The 21,322-nt window shown below is 41.0% G+C and overlaps 1 protein-coding gene across 1 annotated transcript in view; it reads right to left on the bottom strand.

Moving 5' to 3' along the window:
• The window catches only part of LOC146670440 (N-acetyltransferase 8-like), an 850,360-nt gene that overhangs the window by 575,876 nt on the left and 253,162 nt on the right, over positions 1-21,322 (bottom strand). The window contains exon 2 of the mRNA XM_085407415.1: positions 19,202-19,283. The gene's annotated coding sequence lies outside the window, so the exon portion shown is untranslated. The remainder of the gene's footprint in view (positions 1-19,201; positions 19,284-21,322) is intronic.

Genomic DNA, 21,322 nt, shown 5'->3' with positions numbered 1-21,322 from the left:
ACTCGCCTAGCTTGGGAGTCACCGCACCTAGTGCTCCGATTACCACGGGGACCACCGTTACCTTCACCCTCCACATCCTCTCGAGCTCTTCTCTGAGCCCTTGGTATTTCTCCAGCTTCTCGTGTTCCTTCTTCCTGATATTGCTGTCATTCGGAACCGCTACATCGATCACTACGGCCGTCTTCTTCTGTTTGTCTACCACCACTATGTCCGGTTGGTTAGCCACCACCATTTTGTCCGTCTGTATCTGGAAGTCCCACAGGATCTTAGCTCGGTCATTCTCCACCACCCTTGGGGGCATCTCCCATTTTGACCTCGGGACTTCTAGGTTATACTCGGCACAGATGTTCCTGTACACTATGCCGGCCACTTGGTTATGGCGTTCCATGTATGCCTTGCCTGCTAGCATCTTGCACCCTGCTGTTATGTGCTGGATTGTCTCTGGGGCATCTTTACACAGCCTGCACCTGGGGTCTTGCCTGGTGTGATAGACCCCAGCCTCTATGGATCTTGTACTCAGAGCTTGTTCTTGTGCTGCCATGATTAGTGCCTCTGTGCTGTCTTTCAGTCCAGCTTTGTCCAGCCACTGGTAGGATTTCTGGATATCAGCCACCTCCTCTATCTGCCGGTGGTACATACCGTGCAGGGGCCTGTCCTTCCATGATGGTTCCTCGTCTCCCTCCTCTTTCTTGGGTTTCTGCTGCCTGAGGTATTCACTGAGCACTCGGTCAGTTGGGGCCATCTTCCCAATGTATTCTTGGATGTTCCTTGTCTCATCCTGGACTGTGGTGCTGACACTCACCAGTCCCCGGCCCCCTTCCTTCCGCTTAGCGTACAGCCTCAGGGTGCTGGACTTGGGGTGAAACCCTCCATGCATGGTCAGGAGCTTTCTTGTCTTTATGTCAGTGGCTTCTATCTCCTCCTTTGGCCAGCCTATTACCCCAGCAGGGTACCTGATCACGGGCAGGGCGTATGTGTTGATGGCCCGGATCTTGTTCTTACCATTCAGCTGACTCCTCAGGACTTGCCTGACCCTCTGCAGGTACTTGGTGGTTGCAGCCTTTCTAGCGGCCTCTTCATGGTTCCCATTTGCCTGCGGGATCCCCAGGTACTTGTAACTGTCCTCTATGTCTGCAATGTTGCCTTCTGGTAGTTCAATCCCCTCAGTTCTGACTACCTTCCCTCTCTTTGTTACCATCCGACTACACTTCTCCAGTCCGAACGACATTCCAATGTCATTGCTGTATAGCCTGGTAGTGTGGATCAGTGAATCGATGTCTCGTTCACTCTTGGCATACAGCTTGATGTCATCCATGTACAGGAGGTGGCTGACAACTGCTCCGTTCCATAGTCGGTATCCGTAGCCAGTCTTGTTAATGATCTCACTGAGGGGGTTCAGGCCTATGCAGAACAGCAGTGGGGACAGAGCATCTCCTTGGTAGATCCCGCACTTGATGGTAACTTGTGCTATGGGCTTGGAGTTGGCCTCTAGTGTTGTACGCCACATCCCCATTGAGTTCCTGATGAAGGCTCTTAGGGTCCCATTGATCTTGTACAATTCTAGGCATTCCAGTATCCAGCTGTGGGGCATTGAGTCATAGGCCTTCTTGTAATCAATCCAGGCAGTGCACAGGTTGGTCAGTCTGGTCTTGCAGTCTCGGCTGATTGTTCTGTCTACCAGTAGCTGGTGTTTTGCACCTCTGGTATTCTTGCCAATTCCTTTCTGTGTCCCGCTCATGTATTGACCCATGTGCCTGTTCATCTTAGCCGATATGATGCCTAACAGGAGCTTCCATGTAGTACTGAGGCAGGTTATTGGTCGGTAGTTGGAGGGGACCGGTCCCTTCTTGGGGTCCTTGGGGATCAGGACCGTCCGACCTTCGGTTAGCCATTCCGGGTGTCTCTCGTTAACTAGCAGCTGGTTCATTTGTGCTGCCAGACGCTCGTGGAGTGCAGTCAGCTTCTTCAGCCAGTAGGCGTGAACCATGTCGGGCCCTGGTGCTGTCCAACTCTTCATACTGGAGACCCTTTCTTGGATATCTGCCACTGTGATGGTTACTGGACCCTGTTCAGGGAGGTCGCTGTGGTCTGCCCTCAGATCCACTAGCCACTGAGCATTGCCGTTATGGGTTGCATCCTTCTCCCATATGCTCTTCCAGTATTGCTCCGTCTCCAGCCTTGGTGGTGCTGTTCTCTTATTGTTCCCTTGCCACTGAGAGTACACCTTTGCTGGTTCTGTGGAGAACAGCTGGTTTATTCTCCTGCCTTCTATCTCTCTGGTGTACCTCCTCAAGCGGCTGGCCAAGGCTGTGAGTCTTTGCTTGGCAGTTTCCAAGGCCTCAGGTATGGACAGCTTGCTGTATTTCTTAGGCACCTTATTTGTCGCACCTTTCTGCAACTCTGTTAGTTGGCTAACCTCCCTCCGTGCTACTTTGATCTTGCCCTCTAGCCTCCTTCTCCATGGAGGGTACTGCCCCTTGTGGCTGTTCAACTTGTAGCCAAGCATCTCACTGATCACTGCTGCCGTATTGTAGATCAGCTTGTTAGTGTCGGTAATCGTGGTTGTAGGTATTGCCCGTAGTGCTGCATTAACATCATCTAGCAGACCTTCTGAGGGTACTTCACGTAATCTTGGTAACCGGCTACGGGGGATCCAGGTTTCAAGCTTGGCCATGATCCTATTTTTCAGGTCAGTTCCTCTCGCACTCAATGATCCTTCTCCTATCGCACTTGGGGCTTCGATCAGTAGGTGACCTGCCCTACCTACTCCTCTGTTCCACTGAAAATGACCTGAAATGCTCTGTCACATAATTGCCTATTACAGTTTTTTCTGATTGCTTAAGCACATTATTTGTAACTATTGGCTAATTTTGCAAAACTCTTCACACAAATAAGAAAACCTGTCACCCAATCATCAAAACATTGTAGTTCTCTTGCAAAAGCAAACACAGCTAGATTAACTCATCACACCTTCGTAAAAATGGTGTTTCCGTATCAAACAGTACACACAAGCTATCATCTACTAAGCACACAATGCGCCAACTGCACACTGATGGTATGAATACAAAACACATCTGGCTTTTGCTTTCTCTGTGCACAAGGTAGGCTATGTCAGTTTGAGCTCATACTTCTGTCATAGATCCATAAGCATAGAGGGATCCAAACTTCAAGTACTGGTGTTTATTCAAACACATCAAAACAAACACAAGTGTTTATTTCCAAGTATAGGATTATTTGCAATCGCCATAATGACTATATGGGTTTCTTGGTCTGCAGTGAACATGCTTCCTCTCCCCCCTCCTCGTCTTCCTCTTGCTCCTCCTTGTCCTTGTCGTCCTCTTCATCCTACTTCTTCACCTCCACGTCCTCTTCCTCAGCCTCCTCTACTTCTCACTCTTTCTGCTCCCTCCATTGTACTCTACACACACAGCTTACCTGTATTATAGTGCTTAGGCTGATTGCAAAGTGAACTAATTATCTAAAAAAGTTTTCACATGTGAAAGTGTGCCAGACAGTTGGCAAATTAGTGTTAATGATAGCCATACATGTGTATACTTTTGCTAGGAGTGTGTTGGAAATTTGGTAATTGAGTGTTGTGCAGTGAATTGTGCCTACAGTTTTGCAAAGTGTGTATTACAAAATTGCAAACTGAGTGCAAAGCAGTTTTTGTGCTTTTAGTTTTGCAAACTCAGTGAGTGGTTTTGCTATAAGTCTGAATAGTTTTAGAAATTGTGCTACAGGAATCACAGTTAGGGTTTAAGCATTCAGAAAAAACTGTAACAACATAAACCTTGCAGTTCCACACATCAGCACAAACACCTACCTTAATGACCCCAAAGAGACTTAAAAACAATTGCTAGAGCAATTCTATTGTAGAAACAAGTAGAAATGAAGATTACAATGCTGCAAGCCTGACTGCTGATTACTGCCTTTGTTGTCTGTTAAAGATCAGGCTCTGGTTGCTGGACTGGGTTCAGCATACATGCAGTTTTAACATCATTCTGGGTTCTTGGCTAGCTTTGTTAGCCCGGGTAATCTGACCCTGGTCTAGCTAACAAACGTATCCTTAAAACACTTGACTTCAGATCCTTCTCAGTTTTAGAAATGGGTGTGGTTTGCTGATTTTAAACCTTCAGTTTTCACAGTTGTCATGTTGACAGACAGTGACAAAGTAGTTACAAATACAAATGTCACATCTAGAATCAACTCTAAACATATTGGTTAGCTCCTTTATACACAAAATAATGATGACATGGATGCATTTGAGCAGCCAATCATCCAGTTAGTTATAGGAATAAATAGGGTTACTGTTCCAACAGTGTTTAGAGCAATGTTGTCAGTATTGATCTAAACTTCATCTTAATTAAAGCTGAAAGACAGAACTTTAACCTTCCAGCACTTATTTGACATTGGATGAGGTCCTATATGTGTGAGTGGGGAATGGTCTAAAGAAAAGTTTCTGTGTGTTTCTGTGTGTGAAGACTGATGGGAATTGTTGTGGCAGAGATGGATCAGCTGCTCTATAGCCATCTTTATAAATTGGATACGGCAGCATAATACGGACCTACTTAAACACTTCGCAGGCACTCCCTGTGGTCCCACTGTGTGACAGCTTTTCTCCAATATGCTCTTTAGAGATAGTCCTACGTGATTTTCAGAAAAGCGAGCCCTGTTGTTATGAAAAGATTTTAATGGATTTACAGCAAGTCATTAACATTAGGCCTCAGTGTTTGTCTAAGGTGTTATTATCATGGGATGGCCACAGAATAAATAATGTCTTTCTTATCTATCTTTCTGCTTAGTGCCTTGTGAAATGCTGTAAAACACGCTAAAATGTGCCTTGCAATGTTATGCTTCAGATGCATTGGCTCGTTCGTGACAGTTTAAATAAATTGTGATTGCTCATAAATATACCACAGTGAAAGATTACTTATGTAAGGCTGGTGCTTAATCAGACTGAATTCTTCATTAATTTGCTGTAGGCTATATTTCTGTAATCCTCAGGCAGCAATGAAATTAGCATTTAACTAAAATGTGTATAATATATTGTAGAGATGAATTTATTTGCATGGCATGTTCCTAAGCCAAAAAAAGAAGTGACAACACGCAAAAATAATTCCCACATTTTTTTGTGTGTGTGATGGCTGTAGCTCAGGAGGTAGCACAGGTCATCTACCAATCAGAAGGCTGATGGTTCGTTTCCAGTCTGCATGCAAAATATCTTTTGACAAGATACTACAAACTTTGCTTAGCAGCTTAACAAGTGTCATACAGTGCAGAGATGGAATTATCCATCTCCTTCTTTCATAATTACTTCTACTAGGTGTAGATGATTTTGTTATTTGAATGTCAAGATACTGTACACATCTTGGGGAAATTTTGAACAACCCAATATGATTTTATTTATTTATTCTTAGAAGATATTCTCTACTGCTAATGAATGACACAGATGGTTATTTTTTTAGTTATGATAACTGCTTTTACAAAAATGTGAATGATCATTTTATTATTTCATTCATTTCCTTGAAGATCTCTGCTGTGTTAACGTTCATGGACCCAAACAGGGTAAAATGAACCAGGTGTGAAAGTACTCTTAGGCTTGCCACAGAGGGAATTTAAATATAGTCTCATTTAAACCAGTTGGAAGCAATTTATTTCCGCTAATTTGTCAGCTGTGCAAATTATGAAATTTTGTCACAAGGTCTCAGCAGTGTTTTGCTCAGCTTTGTTCTGCCTTACAGTTTCTCTCTGTTTCTCCATTCTTGCAAGACTCATTTATGTCAAAACAAAGTTATTTAGAACAAGGAGACTTTGTTGTGGCACTGCTTGTTGAGTTATTATAAGAAGATCAGAGAACAGTGGATAAGATTGAGGGGACAGGGGAATAGTGATTTTTGCAACTTGACGCATGTTGTATGCCAGACGATAATTTACCAATCAAACACATGTAAATCTTGTCTTCTCCTCTTTTTTTCATCCTTTGTGTGGTTGTCCCACAGTTTACAGATTTTTCTTCGAAGGGCACAAGATAGGAAGGCGTAGCCTGGAGGAATAAATGTGTGTTCAAACTCAACACAGAACAAATTTTACAGGCAAAAATATCAGTGCAAAAACAAATGCATACAAATCATTGCGCTTTTGCCCAGGGTTAGAAAATTGTGGCAAAGATGTAACTGCACCCAAGTTAAAAAGTAGAGATAAAATTTTACTCTTATCCTGAGGCTGCATGACCTGCTTAATTAATCTGCAGAGAAAAGAAGAGAGAACAGAGAAACAGAAGAAAAACTGGAGTTCCTGGTGAGCAATCCCTTCTGAGCTTTTATATGAATAGTCATTATTACTCCAGATGATATTTGTACAATACGAAGCATAAAATGAGTCTGAAATGAAGTAGTCAAGGAAATGTTGGGGAATAACAAAAATGTTGCTATTTATTCAGAAAATTCACTGATTCCTTTTGTTATTTTTCAATAGATCGGATCAAGTCTGGTAATGGAGCTTTCTTAGCAAAAGTACTGAAATTAAAGTTATTGTACACTTAGCTTGCAGACCATTTTCCTGCATCCCTGTATGCAACATAACACTGCTTGAATGGGTTAAGTCAAAAATGCTTTGACTACAAGCAGGCTTCATCAAAAAAATTTTGCCTTTTCATTTGTATTTATTTAGCTTTCATACTTTATTTATTTATTACCACCAGGGGCTTTGGAATGCTTCAAATGTAATGTCAGTTGTTGACTAGCTCCACCTTTAAGCACCCTTAAAAAGCTGACTGTTTGTGATAGTGTGCATCACAGATAGTAGCATTCACCGAGTTTGTCTGCAGATCTCATCTACATTTGAGGAAGTATTTAATTCATAGATGTGAAAGGACTCTTTAAGTGGGACACACGTATCTTTCTCTTTACTCCAAACACTGTTACACTGTATTTCAGTGACTCCACATATATGGAGACAATGTGGCATTGTGCAGAAATGTATGAAGACAGTTTAGAGAACCCGCAGATAGAAGACACTTTGAAACTGTGGAGGAGGTACACCTGGCCTGTTCCTCAGCAAAGTCATTCTTGGAGGCCATATGTTAACATTGACTGTAATACTCTTTCTAGGTTCTCGAGTGCCAAAGCTGGCTCTAATAATTTCTTGATACTTCGAAGTGAAGGCAGTTTTTTTTTCTTACCCCCTACAGAATGTAAAGGGGTGGATGGAGAACAGGTATTAGCCCCATAGATCATGTAAAATTAGCAGCAGGAACCCCTGTCAGCCCAGACATCGACACTTAATCTTGGACTTTTGGCAGACTGTTGCCTTAACAGGTCAAATGATATCTATAAATCAAGGATCCCCTGGCGGAGAGCGAGAAGGAGCCATGGAGAGAGGGGAAATACATGGAGCTGGCATGGAAACTCGAGGGAATTAAATCCTGGCCATAAAGCCTAACCCAAGGAAATAATCCAGTCTATTTCATAAAGGATTAAAACCTTTAAAGAAGATTGATTGCCTCTTTTTTCCTTTTCTACCCGATGTAATCCTAGATTATAGAGACCACTCGGGGTTAGATTTTAAAGAAATTTGCACAGGATTAATGGTGAGGGGGGCATTCATTTTTAAGATTGTCTTGTTGAGTTGTCACAGAAAAAAGAGATATTCTTTTAACTTGGGAATGGAAAAAAGAAAGAAATGTGTTCTTTTTGAATTTTGCTCTACATTTTTTTCCAATTCCTCTGTGTCCTCACGTTGTGTTTGTGAAGACTCAAGAAGACACAGAGTTCTTTCCTCAAGATTTCCTCAAGATCTATCTCTCAGGAAAGACTATAGAACAAGACACATGCCCACAATCCAACAATCAAATGAATTATAAGTCAGGCAATTGTAGAAGTAACCCGGACATCAGTTTGTAGTTTACGCCACATAAAGGTGTAATATTCTAGACACCAAGAGAGTGCACAAGATTTCATAACTCTTTCCTTGAAACTTTGTGTCTTGCATGTTTTTTACACCAGCTATCATACGAATGTAAGTCCTGCTCCTGCAATACTGTGTATGAATGATTTCTAGAAATTGTTACGAGGTGGGCTTGTGGATGAGATACTGGGATATGAGTGTGCCATGTTTGGTGAGCCAGCAAAAGCCCTTTGGCTGCAGTCACATGTTTTGGTCCTCACTGGGGTATTTTTAAACATGGGCTTTTGATACTATTTCAAATGTACAGTGGGGCAAAAAAGTATTTAGTCAGCCACCGATTGTGCAAGTTCCCCCACTTAAAATGATGACAGAGGTCAGTAATTTGCACCAGAGGTACACTTCAACTGTGAGAGACAGAATGTGAAAAAAAAAACCATGAATCCACATGGTAGGATTTGTAAAGAATTTATTCGTAAATCAGGGTGGCAAATAAGTATTTGGTCAATAACAAAAATACAACTCAATACTTTGTAACATAACCTTTGTTGGCAATAACAGAGGTCAAACGTTTACTATAGGTCTTTACCAGGTTTGCACACACAGTAGCTGGTATTTTGGCCCATTCCTCCATGCAGATCTTCTCGAGAGCAGTGATGTTTTGGGGCTGTCGCCGAGCAACACGGACTTTCAACTCCCGCCACAAATTTTCTATGGGGTTGAGGTCTGGAGACTGGCTAGGCCACTCCAGGACTTTCAAATGCTTCTTACGGAGCCACTCCTTTGTTGCCCGGGCGGTGTGTTTTGGATCATTGTCATGTTGGAAGACCCAGCCTCGTTTCATCTTCAAAGTTCTCACTGATGGAAGGAGGTTTTGGCTCAAAATCTCACGATACATGGCCCCATTCATTCTGTCCTTAACACGGATCAGTCGTCCTGTCCCCTTGGCAGAAAAACAGCCCCATAGCATGATGTTTCCACCCCCATGCTTCACAGTAGGTATGGTGTTCTTGGGATGCAACTCAGTATTCTTCTTCCTCCAAACACGACGAGTTGAGTTTATACCAAAAAGTTCTACTTTGGTTTCATCTGACCACATGACATTCTCCCAATCCTCTGCTGTATCATCCATGTGCTCTCTGGCAAACTTCAGACGGGCCTGGACATGCACTGGCTTCAGCAGTGGAACACGTCTGGCACTGCGGGATTTGATTCCCTGCCGTTGTAGTGTGTTACTGATGGTGACCTTTGTTACTTTGGTCCCAGCTCTCTGCAGGTCATTCACCAGGTCCCCCCGTGTGGTTCTGGGATCTTTGCTCACCGTTCTCATGATCATTTTGACCCCATGGGATGAGATCTTGCGTGGAGCCCCAGATCGAGGGAGATTATCGGTGGTCTTGTATGTCTTCCATTTTCTGATGATTGCTCCCACAGTTGATTTTTTCACACCAAGCTGCTTGCCTATTGTAGATTCACTCTTCCCAGTCTGGTGCAGGTCTACAATACTTTTCCTGGTGTCCTTCGAAAGCTCTTTGGTCTTGGCCATGGCGGAGTTTGGAGTCTGACTGTTTGAGGCTGTGGACAGGTGTCTTTTATACAGATGATGAGTTCAAACAGGTGCCATTCATACAGGTAACGAGTGGGAGACAGAAAAGCTTCTTACAGAAGACGTTACAGGTCTGTGAGAGCCAGAGATTTTCCATGTTTGAGGTGACCAAATACTTATTTTCCACCCTAATTTATGAATAAATTCTTTACAAATCCTACCATGTGAATTCATGGATTTTTTTTTCACATTCTGTCTCTCACAGTTGAAGTGTACCTCTGGTGCAAATTACTGACCTCTGTCATCATTTTAAGTGGGGGAACTTGCACAATCAGTGGCTGACTAAATACTTTTTTGCCCCACTGTATAACATGTGGCACAGCTATTGATCCTAATCATCTGACAGCCATATTTGGAATGCTCCCAGAGCTCTTGAGAAATAACCACTAACCAAGCTGCTGCGTTGGCCTTTTCTTTGCACTGATTGCTCAATGAGTGAGTAAGGAGTTGTCAAATGGAAAAAGACTGTGTCTACATGGATGTAGTGGTACACTTAAACTATAACAGTAAACTACACCCAGCTCAACAAAGTTTGATTAAAACTATCAACTTTTGCATTAACATTTATTTAACTACATATTGAAAATCTATACAAGTACTTATTTTTTGACGAGCGAAATGTTCAACATATTTCTTTTTCAAAATTTATGAAAAAACAAGACTACCATAACCACAACCTCCAAAGAAAAAAAAACAATTAAATCTATTTAAGGCTTGTAGAAACCTAAAAAAACCATAAAGCAGGCTGTGGAAGGGCAACAATTAAATGACTGGTTAGCAGTGCTGGGAAGGTTACTTTTAAAATGTATTCCATTACAGAATACAGAATACATGCCCCAAAATGTATTCTGTAACGTATTCCGTTACGTTACTCAATGAGAGTAACGTATTCTGAATACTTTGGATTACTTAATATATTATCATGCTGTTTACAACTACATGAATGTACTATTGCTGTGATTTATTACTGTTACTGAAGGTCCGCGGCTCTGAACCGTAGTAAAGGGACCTCTGGCTAATACATCGGGTTCGTTTCGGGCTTGTAGCTGAAAACTAGCTTTGCTTTGTTGTCTGGGTCAACTTTGCCAGCGAGAGACAGAGAGAGGCGTTGAAAGGCTGCTCCAACGGAACTTATTGTTTTTGGAGGAAAACACGAACAGTGTACAATCGAGTCTTAATAGCTTACTTACAACTGGGCTCGTCAGGCACTCTTCTTGGCTGCAGTGGTTATTTTTATATTTACATGCTTCCAGCTCCTGTTTTTGCTCGATGACAGCTCGTACTTTTCCTTTTTCTCCCTCCTCGCGCTCACAGACACATAACGTGTATGGCAGTCCATTCTCCCTGCAGCACGGACTACACTGCCTATGATGCTACCTTCTTTAAAGCTATACCGATAGCATTCTGCCTATTAGCTTAGCACAACAACAACAAAAAGGCCTCTCTCACCCAGGAAACACGCAGAGAGAGCGTCACCCTGTAACCATGGCAACCGTAACGCTGCCACCTGACACAACAGAACGTAGCTGTCAAACAAAACCCAAACAGGCCTGACCCGCCACAATATGAAACAGGGAAGTACCACCGTGTAATCCATTTATTTCAACAAAGTAACTGTATTCTAAATACCACCTTTTTAAATGGTAACTGTAATGGAATACAGTTACTCATATTTTGTATTTTAAATACGTAACAGCGGTACATGTATTCCGTTACTCCCCAACACTGCTGGTTAGAGGGTAAGGAGAAATAGAAGAGGAGCACAGAAAGTTGTAAAGAAATTCGTAAAGAGAATAGATTTGCGGGTTGGTGGGTTGAGCAGCAGCATTGAGTATCTGGGTTTGCACCCATGAAAAACTTGCCAATGGCAATTTTTTCGCCGTTGTCTTTTTTTCCCCTTTGGATTGGATTATTGAAGTCTGATAAAAACAAGGCATATTTAGTTTAACTATTTATTAATTTACCACATATTTCTGTGAAGGTCAGCCATGACAGGTCTCCTGCCAGTCCAATGAGACCAGAGATTAGCTGTGTGCAGTCTTTTCCAGATCGTCTGGGTAGAGAACCGTCGACCACATTGTCCTGCAAATCTGTAAAAGACTGCCCACAGTTCCTATGTGCTGACAGTGTTGTCATCTTCTCGGGGCGCCTACTTTGTGGCCTGTCTCTGACATACCTCGTTATATGGAACTTGGCCTCATTTTTGAGAGGGTACTATGGCTCACTTCAAACAATGCTACAGCTTGGTTTCACTGAACACCAGAATGAAACAGCTCCACGGCACAGGTTCTATCCAGATCTGTCAAATGTGGAAAAACTAACTGACCACTGTAGCAGGGTCCATGCTCACAGCAGCTGCTAAGCAGGTGCCAAGCAGGTACCAGAAGCTTAAAACAAGAACTAATAGCAAAATAAGATGTTGGCATTGGCAGACAAGATTTGGCAAGGTTTTCATGAGCGCAGCCTACATACTCAACTCTGCTACTCAACCCACCAAAGCATTTTTTTTTACACATATGGCACCATTTAACTGGATATAAACTGGCTTTTCAACAATATAAGATTTCTTACAAAAAATAGTCAACCAAACACAAATTTCCTTACTCTTTGTGCTAAGTTTATAAATGTTATTTGTAGAGACAAATTTTTAATAAGAATAACATGTGAGTTAGTAATTATCAGTCACACCAGATTATTTCACTGCATGACAATTGTCTTTTTGATACTCAAGATAACAGTGTGGCAACTATCTTGTTCACAGTGGGACAGGAGGAGGACTGTGTCAGACAGACTAGAATATCAGGTGGAAAGAGCCATTAATGATATGTAATTACAGAGTCGGGTTGGCAGTGGCAGCCGAAGCAGAGGAACTTGAGGTGGAGATGGAAATAGAGGTTTCTGGGGTATGTGTGTGCCTGTGTCTGTGAGTGTGTGCATGTTTGTGCTGAGTGGACCTCAAGCGAAATGCTCCACCACCCATGGAACTAATTTAAAGTCCTCGTTTAGAAGCTGTCACACGAAGGGCTCTGATGACCACTGATCTCTGCACATTTAACGGCACAGGCAGCTGTCAGGGGTTTGACAGACAGGCCCCACCACTGACTGATTACATACAGGGCCAGGGTGAACTGTGATCTGGTGAACTTTATTTTCCCTGGCAGGTCCAACGTGTGGTGCATGCCTCAGCTTGGCCATTCGCAAGCCTGCTGTCTTGGATAGACTCTCCCATCTACTCCATTAACACCATATATCCATAACCTGAGTTATATTTAGGTTATGATTTATTAAACTGATGATGGAGAATACGCAACACCTTTTAAAATGAAAAAATAAACACTTTGGTACACTTTCAGTGACAGCAGAGGAAGAAGCCTTCCAGGCTGAGTGCCTAGTATGCAGGTATTAGCACTAAGCATCCTCCACATCACTTATCCTAAATGATGCATATTTTATACCTTGGTACAAATGTCTGAGTATTAAATAGGATTCAGTTTTATCAGGAAATTTCAAATTACAAAGAACAGTGCCAAAGTCTTCACCTGCTTTGGTGCTGCCATTCTGAGTGAGGGAGACTGTAAGATGTAACGATATTCAGGCACAGATTTATCTGCATCCGACTGGGGATGGAATCATATAAACTAATTTTGAGATTAATCAGTAATTACTTCAAAACTGCATATTTCCCAGTTGAATGCACTTTAGCAGATTCACTAAAGTTGTTGAAAGAGGCAACCTTCTGAGCACGACATAAAAACGCTGGATAAAAAATTCAGGAATAAATACAGCAATGCCATTTTAAATGTGTTTTTATGTTCATAATTGCTCTTTAGATTTTAGAATATACAGTTATTTTAAAAGTTAAATGCAAAGGTGTTTTGCTTAAAATTCCTGCATACTTCAGGTCTAGTCTGACACTAACATATGTTGCAATGTTTTATCACAGTACAAAACACACACACATCCACCAGCACATTTCTTTATTAATCATATTATAGTTCTCTCTTCGTTGAGCTTTTGCAGATTGATTGCAGAGGCTCACTGGCGTGTAGCTTTTTAGTAGCTTTTTTCACTATTAGTTTAATATGAAAAACAGAAAGAAAGAAAATAATTACTGGTGTTCCTCAAACCACTGTTGCTAATAAAGGGGAATAATAGCAAAATCAATTAGAAATAATAACTAAAATTGTTAGGATGCCTGGGTCGTTGACCCAGGGTTTTGAGTTTATTATATTATTTATCATTTCTAGTCTTTGGTTTCTTTGTTAGAGTTCTGTCTTATGGTTTATGTCGCTGTGTAATCCTTAGTTGCTGTCTCCCCTGTCTGCTATATCCCCATGTCCAGTCAGTATCTGTGTCTGTGTCGGCCCTGGTCCCACGTCTCTGTTTCCTCTGTAGTGTCTGCCTGTGAGTCTGTGTCTGTAAGTTCAGTCTGTGTTATGTTTCCTGTTTTACTTTGAAAGTCCGTGTCTCATGTAAATGCGTCTGGTTTTGCTTCCTTTGTCTCGTTAGGCCTGATTTGCCCCAGCTGTGTTTCCCTCCTGTTGCCCATTCCCTGATTGCTCCCTCTACGTATTTAAGCCCTGTGTTTCAGTTTGTTGGTGTTGTGATCTACCCTCATCTTGCTGTGTAAGCTTATTTTGTATTAAAGCTGTTTTGAATTCACGTTTCGTTTCTCTGAGTGCATTTTGGGTCCACCATTCCTGCCTGCACACAGCCGTCACATGACAATAATAACTAAATGGAAACACATAATGGGCATAATTCAACCCTAAGAGTGTCAGGTACTGTAATTTTAAGGCCAAGCTGGCCATAATGAGGAGTTAGGCCTTTAAACACTCTGGTCCTAATTTAGAGTCGCTGTTTTTGTGATTTTCTAGAGTTGCCCTACTGTGTTCTTTCATCGTCACCGGTTCTGTTTATTTTATATTGTTGTGATTTCAGTGTGCTTGTTCTATTTCAATGTCTATTTTAGTGTGGATTTTAATTTCCTGTCTACATTATCTTTGTTTAGAAAAGTGCTTTTATCAGTCAGTGAGAGGGCTTTGTATTTTCTTGGTGCCCTTAAAAGTGTGATAACTGCTGTACTCACCATTATAACTTCCTAAATGTGGTGTGTGAACATTTAAGTGCTGTGTTACTGATGTATGTATTTTTGTGTCTTTAGCCCAGGAAAAAAAATGTCTTTTATTGGCTGTCCAAACCTAACCCCAGTCTTGGATGTTTTTTAGGTCTTATATTTGGTTATAACCTTTCCATTTCTCTTATTATCACTGTTATTTGAGCCGGGCATTGCTGAAAGCCATGCTTCATGAGTTTAATGTATTAGCAATAGTTGGAGGAGTGGCCTTGCTTTCTGCCTCCTGGGATAGACTCATACTGCCATCTCCAGATCCTAATTTAGACTCTGTGGGTTTTCTTTTCATTTTTCTGTCTTTTTTCTTTTTTTTTTTTTTTTTATCAGTTTATTTAGTCCTATACATATTGCTAGTTCACTGAAGTGATACATATCTTTTAATGAAGGAGGATGTACTTATCAATACATTTAGGAAAAAATGATTCTTCCCTGCTGAACAAAAGTATTAGAACATGTTTAAAGACAGCAACAAAAGTCCAAATCGAGAGCATGGAGAGGTGGTGAAGGTGTAATTCAGAGGCTTCTTAATCTTAGTTCACCTTCTTAACTTTCATTGTGATTCAGTTTTTCACCCTTCAGCTGTGAAAGGCTGACAGGGTATTGTTATCACCCTGTTGGGCGGGCAGCCTAGTGGATGACATGGAAACCCAAGTTTGTGAATACAGTCACTTGAGAATGAAGTGACATAAGACTTTCAAATTTATACCACAGGTATATCTACTAAAAAATGTCAGTGACCATGACCTCAAGGTTAGAGTTCAGAGGTCAAGTTTTCTGAAAATCCTGTAAATGCGATAACTTGAGAACAAGCAACTGCTTCAACCACTTTTAAAATCACTTTTTGTCAGGTTCAACTCTGATTCACAGGGTATGTATCTATACATAAAACCCAAGCTCATTGTATTATTCATTCAGTTCATTAACTGACTGATAAAGATTTTTAGCAGCAATTTCGATACAAGCAGATTTAGCTATATTTGACTTTATTAAAACTCCACAGCAGCTCTGTGACATCCTTGAACATATGTCTGATTTATATTTGTGCATTGCTGTACAGATTGCTTTTTCTCACTTCACAAATGAACTAATTTGCAGTTTTAATGATTTGCCAAAACCTTTTCATATACCTGTGCATAATTTCTACTAACACTTAAGGTCAGAGGAAATACAAAAGCAATGTTCGTTGTCTGTCATTTTGTAAAGCGATGCTACTGACATCTCTCTTTTCTTGGACAAAGAAAGCCGTCAAATAAGAATTCTAGCCTGTCTACCTGCAAATCTCCCTCCATCTGTGGATTAGATATAAGTCCTCCAAAATCTTGGGCTGGTCCTACATCAGAGGATGTGCGGTGCCAGGGAAGTTACGTAACTCATTAAGACCTCACTGCTCTCTCCTGGGTTGGTTTCTTATCCCTCTAAACTTTCAGCCTTTGAGCAAATAAAGCCATATAAGAAGGCTGAACTATAAGACCCCCACAAACTCTGTAAAACTTTCTGATCTAACAGCTTGAATTCAACTTGAGGGCAGCCCATTTGAACTGCGTCATTAAGCATCATTACACTCAATGTTCTGCTTTCTAATCAGCAATGTTATTCTCATCCAAGGTAGTGGGGATCTTTTGTCATAGAGGGAATAGCTGAATAATGGTAATGTTTTGTTTTTAATTGCAGATATATCATTATTTGTCATTATCTTATAGACAGACTAACTACAGACTGACACAATTGATTAGCCTTTCTCTATCATTTCTTCTTTTCATTCATTCTAGATCTCCATAAATCTAGATAAATCTGTAGAGATAGATATAGGTCTATAAAAAGGACAAAGTTATTAACAAAAAAAGGCTGACAGAAGTGGATTGTGGTAAAGAAAATATGATACAATGTAAATTATGTTTTATAACTTTTTGTCCTTCAGGAGGATCTTTGTCTCAGGCTTCCATTACCTGTCTTTCATACAGCACATTAGAACAACATTGCTATGATTGGCATTCTGCATTAGCAATCCCCTTCGTAGCCCTTTTCCTATTGTCATTCCACAGCAGCACTGGGATGCAATGTTCTCCCTCACTCTCTCTGAACTGCCATGACAACGTGCTGGAAAAGCCTGACGAAGCCCGAAGGCCTCCTCAGTCAAGAGGGCTCTGCTCGCCTCTGCAGATGACTGCACTGTTTCATTTATTTTCATGAAGGAAAACAAAAGGCAAGATTGAACAGGGGATAAGGCAGCCCAGCTAAACACGCCTCAGAGACTGACCCCACATACTGTTGCTGGCAGCACACAATTTGCCACAAGAATCCTTCCTGTCTGCAGAGACCAAAAATGATAGAAATATTTCAGTGTGGGTTTAATTACAACCTCTGCTTTGGGTACTGGAATGGTGTAGGAGCTTGCAGCTCAGGGTTTATGAAACCTTTTGATGCATATTAAAACTGAATATCTTAAAGCAGCCATTGATATTGTATTGCTTACAAATAATGAAGTACAGTATTTTGCCAAACTCTTGAACCACCCTTCACTTCTTTATATTTTGCTTCTGAGGAGGCAGACTGTTTTGTACATTTTCTTTAAAGTTCTCTTGAGCAATAGCTCTCTGGTTTTTTGGTCTTTGAAAGTTTAAAACTTTGGACATTGGCTGGTTTTTTTTGGGTTTTTTTCACCCATTAGTCCTTCCATTTCACAATTTTCAGAGGAATTATTTTTGTTCATCAAACCACTTAACACTGACCTCAATGTTAAAAATAAAAGAGGTACCTAATTAAGGGATAAGCTAGTGTTCTGTTTTTACTAGCAGCCTTTTGCAAAAACATAACATTTTTACCTATTTCTGTAGTTTAATCTATTAAGACATGCACATTTTTACAGGCACGAAATAGTATTTTTTGCCTATCTAAATGGTATATGGGTAGGTAAAAAATACTACCTACAAGGGAGGAAAAAATACTATTTTATGCCTGCAAGATTATTCCTAAATTGCTAATAGACAAAAACTCATATCGCATATGGCATAAGTTTTGCACTGTGTCCTTAAAAGGTGTGAGAAAATGGAACAAATAGAGAACAAATTTGTAGGCATTCATTTAACTTTGAAGGATCGTATCTATGTTTTATCATCTGGGAAAGGGTCTCCCTCCCATACAGCGCAAAAGTACAAAGGAATGAGACAACACGGTCAGCATCTGGAAAAGAACTTTAATCTCTTGAACTGAAATCAGAGCTCTAGCACACAAACATGTGCTTAAACATGACTATATATCTGATTAATCTTAATCTACAGACAATTAAAATTATTGTCAGTAGATTACAGAGGTGACCTTCCCATCTCTAAACAGCTGACAACATGCCAAACAACAACAAGTGGTTATAGGCTAACATAGCACTTACCAACAGGATATCATCATCATCTAACCTTAGTATCACTGGACAGAAGTGAGCTTCACTGACTCCATTCACAAAGTTTTACAGCCTCCTACAAAATAAATAGACATGGACACATACTGGCAGCTGATGTAAACAACAGACTGACAGCGACCACTCACAACAGTTCAACATTTGTGTGTCCCCGGGATCCCAGGGGCTATGTTGTCAGGGGGCTTTCACTCCATGGTTGGGTCTCCTGTGGCAAATTGGTCCTGGTTAAAGGGACCAGACAAAGAGCGAACTAGGGAAAAGTCACCCTGCCTTGGATAGGGTTACCCTCCTATAGGTCCACTACCCAGAAGAGGCTCTGTACGGATTGGGTACAGTGTGTGCTGGTGGCTGGCCAATCCCTGGCTACTGACAAGAGTTTGGGACACGGAATGTCAGATCTCCGGTGGGGAAAGAACCTGAGCTAGTGCGTGAGGTTAAGAGGTTCTGGCTAGATATAGTCAGGCTCATTTCACGCACGGTTTGGGCTAAAAGGAACCAATCTCCTGGAGAGGGGCTGGACTGTGCCTCGGTCTGGAGCAGAGGCGGAGCCAGACATTTGAAACACCCGGGGCTTAGCCCTAAAGGGTAGTATGCATGTGGGATTTTTTTTTTTGGGGGGGGTGGGTTAGAAATGACTGAAAGATTAATAGGCTCTGTTCAAAAAAGAATGACTTCATATAGGGAAAAATATATATCACATGTGCAGGACACCTTAAACTAGTTTTTTAATTAAGCAGCAAGGCAGAAGAAAGTCGGGGCTGTATCAAGACACGAGGACTAAACCCCAATTCAACCAGACCCAAAACTGATCCGGAATTAAAACAGGACTACAACAGTTCAAAATCAGGACTACTTAGGATTTAACAAAGACAGAACCAGAATCAGAACTAGATGATAGTAGCACTAAAAATCATCATAGACCTGCACTACACTTATTTTTTTAATTCTACCAAAGTCCACTATTTAGATTGAGAAAAGTTTATATAATTATTTAGCCTTGTTGTGCAAACAAGCCTGCATAACTTAATAAATATAGAATTTGAAAAATAGCAAACCTAAAAAGAAACACTAGGTACGAGATACATGAGGACCTATGATACGGTGATACTTTTGGTAAACAACCATTTGACTAACATGTGTGTCTCACCTGCTCTTGTTCATCTCTGTTCTGTCCTCATTCTCCATCTCCCTCTCTGTTCCTCTCTCTCCCTCTCTGTTCCTCTCTCTCCCTCTTTGTGCTGACAATCATCAAATATACAGTTGAAACCACATATTTATGTACTGTTCAGATAAAAACACAAACACTTTTTTAATTGTAAGATCAAATTAGACTAAATGTTTATTTTTTTAGATTGATAAATATAAAAAACATATTTGTTAACTTTAAGAGTAAAGAGAGAAACTGTCTGTATTTCTTAATTGCAAATGGCACCAAATTGTATTCAAACTGAGCCACACTTATGGAGCTCCACAGTTCTTTTCCTGGTGTTTTGGTTGACATCTCTTGATTTTCCCATTTCAAAAAAACAGGCTCTGTGTTTTGCCTTATATGCATCCACAGCTGTGCCACCAATTTACTCACATGGACTCTACTAACCTATCAGAAGCTTCTTCAGCTCAGAATGGAATCGTCTGGAGTTTTCTTATTAATTAACAAACTTAGTGTATATGTGTAAATTTGATCAATTTGATCAAAGTGATAAAAAATAGACAGCTCTGTCTCTCTTTATTCTGACATTTAACTAATTCAAAATATATTTCAATATTTATCTAAAACAAAAGTTTACTCTAAATTGATGTTGTACAGTAAAAATGTTTTATGTTTTCTCCCTAAAGTGTAAATATCTGGTTACAAATGTGAATATCCTGCTGTGTACTGAAATCCCTCTTGTTTTGCATAGAAATATACTGAACAACATACAAAGCATAATATATAAAATAACATTTACCTGAGTTTTTCTTTGAAAGAACCCTCTAATGTCCATTCTTATATTTCAGTACATAACTGAAACCGATTTAGTCGGGGAGGGTAAGAACTGAAAATATGAAATAAACACACGTAAGCTAAGACTCTCTAAAAAAAAATAGCATTTGTTCGGCTTTTCATTTCGCCATTTGTTGATTCACTTGAACAGCAAGTAACTATTGGTCAAGTGATCAGTTTGATATCAATCTTTCGTGATGCACCGTCATATTTACATTATTTGTACGGTACGAATGATTTGCTTTGGTACCTGGTCAAACTTAAGCTCTCCTTAGTATGGCTGGCTCCGTTTCTCCAACAGTGCACTCACAGGCAGCAGCTGCCCCGCCCTCTCGCTCAGTCCTCAGTGCCTGAGCTCGGATCATACCAATATCAGGGGGGATTCACGCACAGTCGTAAATTCCCACAGTGTGCACTATGTGCTTCGAATATTGTGTGTACTTTTTCTTTTATACAGTTGTCAGCCAGGCATCTAACTATGAAAAAATTACACTCCAAAAGACCCCGGGCTTCTGACAAAACAACCCGGGCTTAAGCCCAGTAAGCCACCCCCACGCTCCGCCCCTGGTCTGGAGTTGCCCTTAGTGAGAATTGCTGAGGCTGCTCCACTGAGCAAATAAAATCAAAGACTCAGCGGTCCTGTTGCTCTATTTTCACCTGTATAGCAGGAGTGGGGCAGGCAAAGGTTTGCCCTGGTGCAGGTGTGCCCTTTAACACAGGTTCTGTTCATTATTTTTATGGACAGAATTAACTAGGCGTAGCCAAGCAGTGGAAGGCTTCCATGGGCTATTTCAGAATCTTGTCTTGACTTTTTTGCAGATGATGTGGTTCTGTTCATCAGACCACCGTCTCCAACTCGCACTGGAGTGGTTCGCAGCTGAGTGTGAGCAGGACTGAGAATGAGGACCTCCTGAGGGCCATGGTCCTCAGCCAAAAAAGGGTGGAGTGACTCTGTGAGGAGTTATTGCCCCAAGTGGAGGAGTTTAGGTATCTCGGGTCTTGTTCAAGAGTGAGGGGAGACGGGAGAAGGAGATCGATAGACGGATCTGTGCTGTGGCTGCAGTGATGTGGACGTTGTACCTGTCCATCACGAAGAGAGCTGAGCATAAAGGCGAAGCTTTCAATTTCTACATTCCTATATATATAAAATGTGAAAGTAATATTAATTTTTTCAAAAAAAAAAAAAAAACCCAAAAAAACCAACAGAAATACTGAGAGTTTACTGAGGGTCAAACATTTACTCAAATGTTTAAATTAAAAAAAGAATTGGAAGCTTTCAACAGC

This window comes from Rhamphochromis longiceps, linkage group LG5, assembly GCF_057381845.1.
Source record: "Rhamphochromis longiceps isolate RC_006_pf linkage group LG5, R_longiceps_female_GT1.1, whole genome shotgun sequence".
NCBI classification, from domain to species: Eukaryota; Metazoa; Chordata; class Actinopteri; order Cichliformes; family Cichlidae; genus Rhamphochromis; species Rhamphochromis longiceps.
This window is presented reverse-complemented; position numbering and strand designations above follow the sequence as displayed.